Genomic DNA, 8,320 nt, shown 5'->3' with positions numbered 1-8,320 from the left:
ACCACTAATATTATCGAAATCAGCACCAACACCCCTCACATAAATCATACTGGTAACTAGCCGGGTAACAAGACTCACCTTTTACATTACCACAACCACCGCCTTGTTCATTCTGGATACAGAGTGTATATGTTCCTCTCCCACCTGTTCACCGACCATGATCAATAATTCCTCCACACCATTCTCCAGAATGCACCTGAAGAGACAGTGTTTCTTCTCCACTCGGTTGAGGACATCACACCTCCCAAACAAACTACCCTACTCCCCCTCAACTCTAACCGATAAACAGTGGAAACTAATATATAAACCCTTAACAACTACAAAATACATTTGGAAAATACGCAAAAAGAATAGTAGCCCTCCTCAGGAACCACAAAACCCTCACACAACACCTTCTTCTTCTATGATATAATGGCGGTCCTCAAACCAACGTTAAGGTGCATGGCACCACCTACTGTGCTGGAGTGTGTTCAATCACGGTTTAAACCATTTCTAAATCCTCCTATCTAAACAGAGGATATTTGAACATAACTATGGATTATTTTGAACCAAAACAACATTTGTGGTTGAAATAGAAGTCCTGGGGAGTGCATTCTGACAAAGCACAGCAAAGGTAATCCAATTTTTCTTATAGTAATTCTAAGTTTAGTGAACGCCAAACTTGGTGGGTGTCAAATTAGCTAGCCCATGATAGCGAGCTATCTACTCAGAATATTGCAAAATGTGCTTTTGCCGAAAAGCTATTTTAAAATCTGACACCGCGATTGCATAAAGGAGTTCTGTATCTATAATTCTTAAAATAATTGTTATATTTTTTGTGAACGTTTATCGTGAGTAATTTAGTAAATTCACCGGAAGCCTTGGATAAACCCAACCCCCCGGTGTTTACCCAACCAACTATCACAGGAAAGCAGTTAAATAGCAAGGTCTGTTCCTAGGATATGAACACACTTAGCCTGTCTCAGCACGGGAAGAACAGCAAGTGTCTATTGGAAATGGCTGGAATGGAAGTGACATATGGAAACTGACCTCTATTGGATAGATCATGGCTTTCATTTGTAGAGTCACTGGGTGACAACTGGTGGGGTTCTGTGTCTGAGCAACAAATGACATCTTTCCTGAATAGACCCGATGTGAATGCTGGAGCTTTTGCCACTCGGAAAACTGTGGAGCGGTGCCCGGAGGAGTGTGTTCATGTATGATGTATCATGTATGATGAAGACAGATGATTATGTTATTATCTCATTCGGCCATATATGTCATAGGAGGTCGTTACAAATGTACCGACTTCCTAAAATGGGAATACAGTCAACCTGCAAACATTATATAGGACATGATTGCAAAATACCCAGGAGGGTACCTGATGGCTAGACCGAGATCCATACCTGGTGGTCAAAGTGAGTTCCCTTGCATACGTGATAGTGGAAGAGATGCATACCATGATACAGTCACTAAGGAGTGCATGGTGGGGACTGTCTTTTGGGCAGTCACCAAATGGAAGGTCCTCAGGGTAATGTGAGCACACTGCCTTGTTAAACAACCTAAAAAGTATGCAAATGGAAAAAGCAATCCTGCTGCAGCAATATGTTACATGGATGAACACCGTTCTGGGTACCTCTTTGACATTGTAACAGGGAAAGGAAAGGGATACAAAGTGATGTTCGAGCAGGTCTGGGTTTCGATGTGGGGCCAATCTACACTTCTCCAATATACGAGAGTTGATGGACTACATGACAAGGGCTAAGAATGTACTTTTTTGTGCCACGACCTTCCCCCTTAAAGTGAGTGGAGACAATGACAAGGATAGACTATGATCGAAGGACACAAGAGGGTCCGATGTGCTCAGCACAAGGCTATAGATATGAATAGTGAACTCTTTTCATAACATACTCTGTGTAAGCTATTGTATAATTATTGTATAATGCCATTCCAGCTAGCATTGAGTTTGTCTTCACATGAATAAACCAAATGAATGATCAGTCAGGGAGATGTGTCTTGTGCCTTTATTCAATATATTTGTGAAACATTACTGTATAACATAGTCCACCTGTACATATCACAAAATTGCTGTTAACCTATACACATGTCGAACCATAGTAAACGTTATACCAATCCTTTAAAGACATATGGTTAATCAACATAAACTTCAACTGGGTTCTCCTGATCAACACCTCGGTGCTTAACTGTGTGACAGTAGCAATACTGTCAATGTCTTCTTCCTCACACCCCTCCGAAAGCCTCAGCCCATGGATGAGTTTTGTGTATATGTCCCAGAGTGTTGTTCCATAGAGTATGGTGATTGAGAGATGTCCAGTGATTTCACCTATGTTATCAGAGGGGCTCTGGATCAAGACTTTGACGTGAGGCCTATTTTCGTCTATAATGGCAATGTTGTCGGCGTACTCACTCATGGTCTGGTACAGTGCAGTGACGTATTTCACCACCATACATGTGTCTAGGAGGGAAAGATGTACAGTCGAGGTCTTGGAAGGCTCGCGGGCTTGCCATTGCCATCTCCTGAGTGACTCTGTGGAGAATCCCAAGGTCGTCAAGGCAGGCAGATCGCAAAAGAGCTAGGACATTTCTGAGAGCATCATAGTCCTTGTCAGTGCTGAGGTGATGAGAAGGTATGCAGACGTAACTGTCTGCACACTGGGGAAAAGAAAAGGATGATATTCCACTGGGTCCCATGATAACCCTGGCAAGACCTATTGTTGAACACAGGCCGCATGTGAATTGAAACTCCCCTCGGGCAGAAGCAACTAGAATGTCTAAAGCTCCTTTTGCGCTGTCCGATGCCCAGAGACTGTTTGACATCATGAAGGCTAAGACATTTATGAGAGCCTGCCTGTTGTCGTCATCATACACAGATAGGGTTCGGATTGAAAGGAACTGTGTCTGTGCCAGCTATCTTGATACAGGAGCCACCGTTAATGTCAACGTTCCACTGGGATGAAAGTTTAGATGGATCGTTAGTCAGGACCCTTGTCTTGTTGTCATTGAGGACAGTGAACTTGGCTGGTATTTTGTCGAAGGTGCCTTGCTTGTATGCGGTAACTGTCATGTTGTCAATGATGAACAGAGTGCTGCAGTCTCCAAAGGGTATGAGCCCTTGCAAGTCAATCTTGAACATTGTAGGCTGATGTGCTTCACTGACCTTGTTCATTGTGTGGGTGAACACATACTCCTTCTGACTGAAAGACATCTTTATCCATGCTTGGGATGCTAAAGGTAAACTATCACCGGTCTGTGCTCGATGCATGTATACGAAATGGTATATACGGTAATTTTTGTCTCAGTCTACGTTCAGGCAAATGTTGAATAGTGTCACCGTTGAGGAGAGCGATGAGCAATGCCAGGCCGGGTAAGGATCACGAGAGCCACCGTCTTTCATTGACACACCGTCCTATCCGTCTCTTCTTGTCTTCACGTAGACACGCTGGATAAGCCTGTGAACGGGGATATTGTTGGTGAACAGGTCCTTGTAGAAGTTTTTACAACCCGTGCAATGATATGTAACCACCCTGCTGCAGTCAGAGAGAGGACGGCTCCTCTTTCCGAGCTTAGCCCGGACAGGGGCGATCCACTTTTTCTCCCTAAATGTCTCTATCCAGGTTCTCATGACTTTTGTGTAGGCGCAACAGTACGGCATGATGCAAAGAACAGATTCTGGGTACATAACGGGCCCAGAGCTGAAAGCGTCAGGGGTCTGTATCTGCAACATGAGTACAGTCTGATACAGAAGGCCTGCCAGGTCAACTAGAGTCCTCTCGCACAGCTCGCTTCTCACTATGGAAATCCTACCGGTAGTAGAGTATGTGATCCCAGCGTCTCGCAACATGACAATCGGCAACGAAAGCAAGATGGAGGCGGCAGAGTAAGAGTCGTTGTCGACAAGGGACAGTATGCCTTCCGGTATGGCTTCCGTGAGCCTTTTCCCAAGTGAGGCACTTAGGTTCCTGTAGACATCGCTGGGCTGTAGGGACATGTCCTTGGTGATTACATTGCTGCAGACCTCGAGTTTCTCACCGGGCAGACGCACCACCATTTCCCTGTTTATCCTTAGGTGCTCCAACTCACTAGTACCGCAGACGGGTATCATGTTTTCGGGGCAGTTGTTCATAACCGAGTTGAAAGCCATGGTTGCCCTCTTCAACCTCTGTCTGACTGAGGTGATTGAGGTGAGCAAGTGCTCTTTGCAATCGTCCAGGCTGTGGGAGCCAAGGGCAGAACTGTACATGTAGCGGGGTAAGCAGTAGTCTATAATGCAGTGAGCTAAAAGCTTTCCAGATCGGTTCACCAAGGTACAGTCTGCATAGTGAGCTATGAGCACCCTGGATTTGGCGAAACATTTGTTGAAAGGCTGGTAGGGGTGTGAAATGATCTCTGTGTAAGACGAGGAATCGATTTGGGTTAGGGGGACCTGGTTGTGATGATCCTCCGTGTTGGCATCTCTAACGTGAGTGGAGCCATGTTCATTATCACCGTCAGACACCTTGCTTGTGTCAGAACGCTGGCCTCGCATATGAGCGATCCACCGAACATGGCCGTGATACACCCTGTGTTAGCCTGGAGGTTCAAGGGGTATCTGTAGAAGGCTGCTTCGCAAGGGTTACACTTGTGATACTCGGGGCATTCGACTGGCTTGACAGAGAGTCCTGTAATGTGCTGTAGTCACGTCTTCACCGTTTCTAGGTAGGTCGTTTTAACACTGGAGTTGGCTACCTTCAAGCGATCCAGCGTTTGTTGACTAAAGTGCTTGTTCTTTGCTGATTTGATGAGACTGCTCCAAGGAAATAACCCGGCTGCCATCTTGGACGAGATGAGTTGCGATGCTTTGCACGCTAACAGGTCTCTGAGGATGGCTTCCTTGCGCGAGAACATGTGGTTCATGCAGTATTTCCAGTCCTTGTACAGTGTTCTCACTGTGATGGTGTCGCTCGACGCAGACCCGTAGCCCTGTACGTGGACCAGTGTCGTAGAGACAGCAGAGAACCCAGAGTCCAGCTTCAAGGTTATAACATCGTCCACTCTGTAAGAGGTGAGGAAGGAGCTAGCTCGATGTAAGTCTAACCACTGCCCGACATCGTCCAGGATCGGTTCCCTCTCCAGGTATAAGATTACATCTCCGGCCTTGAGCTGGTGCCAGGGAGAGGTTGAAAAGCAGGATACCATGTCAGTCTCCAGTTTGACACAGTCTCCCCTCATCACGCAGGATATGAAGGTGTCCGTCACGGCAGAATCACAAGGGGGAGCGCATACTTTTGAAGGCCGACAGCCCCCTGACCTTTACGTAAATCGAAGACAGAGCACCCTTGTCGTCTAGGTTGTGACTGGGAGCCACGTAGGTCTCCTTAGCTACGTGACAGTAGACCGAGCAACTGTTTTCATACTCCAACTTGACTCTCCTGTCTTTAACGAAGGGCCCTGTTATGTCCGCAACTTCTTCGGACCCAGGGACTCCTGCCACAAAGATGGGATATCCTTCCTTGGTGAATGTTCCTTTCGGGTCTCTGACTACATTTCTGTGTGTGTTACCTCTGCATATCATGTACATCCTCCCGAGAGTGTCCTCAACCAAGGCAGTGTGCAAGTAGTCCAGAGAGGCAGGCACCTGGGAGCCAGCCCTCTTAACCTGTTGGGGATAGGGGGCAGTATTGACACGGCTGGATAAAAACGTACCCGATTTAATCTGGTTACTACTCCTGCCCAGTAACTAGAATATGCATATAAGTATTGGCTTTGGATGGAAAACACCCTAAAGTTTCTAAAACTGTTTGAATGGTGTCTGTGAGTATAACAGAACTCATATGGCATGCAAAAACCTGAGAAGATTTCATGCAGGAAGTGGCCTGTCTGACAAGGTGTCGTTCTTCTTGTCTCTGTTTATTGAAGAGTGAGGATCTTAGCTGTCCCGTGACACTTCCTACGGCTGCCATAGGGTCTCAGAAGGCGGCAAAAAGTTGAATCGTGGCTTTGCAGGCTCTGGCTGAAACAAAGTAGCGTGTTTGGGTAGTGGCAGGTTACAGTACTGTGAGACTCAGGCTCGTGCCCGCGTCGACCGAAAGATTTGTTTACTTTCCTCTCTTTAGCTAAATGGACATTCCCGCTCGGAATATTATCGCTTTTTTACGAGAAAAATTGCATAAAAATGGATTTTAAACAGCGTTGGACATGCTTCGAAGTACGGTAATGGAATATTTTGAAATTTCTTGTCACAAAACGTGCCGGGCGCGTCACCCTTCTTTACCCTTTGGATAGTGTCTTGAACGCACAAACAAAACGCCGCTATTTGGATATAACTATGGATTATTTGGAACCAAACCAATATTTGTTATTGAAGTAGAAGTCCTGGGAGTGCATTCTGACGAAGAACAGCAAAGGTAATCCAATTTTTCTTAGAGTAAATCTGAGTTTGGTGAGTACCAAACTTGGTGGGTGTCAAAATAGCTGGCCTGTGATGGCCGGGCTATCTACTCAGAATATTGCAAAATATGCTTACACCGAAAAGCTATTTTAAAATCAGACACCGCGATTGCATAAAGGAGTTCTGTATCTATAATTCTTAAAATAATTATGTTTTTTTGTGAACGTTTATCGTGAGTAATTTAGTAAATTCACCGGAAGTGTTCGGTGGGAATGCTAGTCACATGCTAGTCACATGCTAATGTAAAAAGCTGGTTTTTGATATAAATATGAACTTGATTGAACAAAACATGCATGTATTGTATAACATAATGTCCTAGGATTGTCATCTGATGAAGATCATCAAAGGTTAGTGCTGCATTTAGCTGTGGTTTGGGTTTATGTGACATTATATGCTAGCTTGAAAAATGGGTGTCTGATAATTTCTGGCTGGGTACTCTGCTGACATAATCTAACGTTTTGCTTTCGTTGTAAAGCCTTTTTGAAATCGGACAGTGTGGTTAGATTAACGAGAGTCTTGTCTTTAAAATGGTGTAAAATAGTCATATGTTTGAGAAATTGAAGTAATAGCATTTCTAATGTATTTGAATATCGCGCCACGGGATTACACTGGCTGTTGAGCCCTGTTATCCCCTAGAGCAGGGGTGTCAAACTCAAATACCCAGTGGGCCAAAATGTAAAACCTGAACAAAGTCGCGGGCCAACATTGAACAAATGAACCTTTTAATATGGACCCAAACAAGTTTTGCTTTAACATTGAATATGGAACAAGCATCGCTTATTACCATACAATATATAATTTAATAGTGGAGACATGCAAAATCGAATTTCAAATGAAAAAACACATCAATGGCATTCATTTATTAAATAAATAAAATTTAAATAAAAATCCTATGCCTCTTTTCTATTTACAGCCTTCTGATTTAAATACCAAAATAAACTTTTTCCACTGGCTAATAATTTTACAAATAAAATGATAATACTCCACGGATGAAGACTGACAGCTGAGCAGTATCAGATGCGTCGCAGCTCTCATCCACAGCGAGGGACAACGCAACGAAATCTTTCCCTTTTCCATCAGCTGGTCATACAGACTGGTGGCAAGATCACATGTGCGATCAGCTACTGTGTTCCTGCTCAGGCTCACGTTTGAAAATGCTTTTTCTCTGGGCATACGAGGTCACAAACTTTCATCATGCACTTTTTCACGAACTCTCCCTCATTAAAGGGCCGGGCTGATTTTGCGATCTCTGCTGCCACTATATAACTAGCCTTTACAGCAGCCTCACTTTGTGATGTGGCTTTTTTGAACATATTCTGTTGTGAAACCAAACTTCTTTTCATCTCCTCTACTTTCTGGCTCCTTTGAGTCATGTCCAGGTCCTTGTATTTGTCATGGTGTTTCGTTTCATAGTGTCGTCTAATGTTCTACTCCTTACTTACAGCCAAGTTGACTCCACAAACAAGACAATCAGGTTTGTCTTTTACATATGTAAACAGATATTCTGCCTCCCACTTGTCCAGAAAGCTCCTGTTTTCTGCCTTTCTTTCGCCATTTTTGGGAAGGGATAGCGCGCTGACAGTTGTAGCGTCTATGTTGCTATGACTACTGTCACAGAGGAGAGGGCGTTTCTGGGTCCTGTCCTGATTGGCGCGCGAAAACAACAGCAGAGCATTATGGGATTCGTAGTATTAGCGGTGAATGCGCTGTATAATACCGGCGGGCCAGCTCTAGTAGTAATTTGGTGTTGTCTCGCGGGCCAAATATAATTACCAATTGCCAGAGTTTCACACCCATGCCCTAGACCATAGAGGATAACTACAGGAATGAAACCACATTGAGGTTGCCTGCTTTTTTATAAATATAGAGATAGAGATAGATAGACAGAGAGAG

This window comes from Salmo salar, unplaced genomic scaffold (assembly GCF_905237065.1).
Source record: "Salmo salar unplaced genomic scaffold, Ssal_v3.1, whole genome shotgun sequence".
Classification (NCBI taxonomy): domain Eukaryota; kingdom Metazoa; phylum Chordata; class Actinopteri; order Salmoniformes; family Salmonidae; genus Salmo; species Salmo salar.
This window is presented reverse-complemented; position numbering follows the sequence as displayed.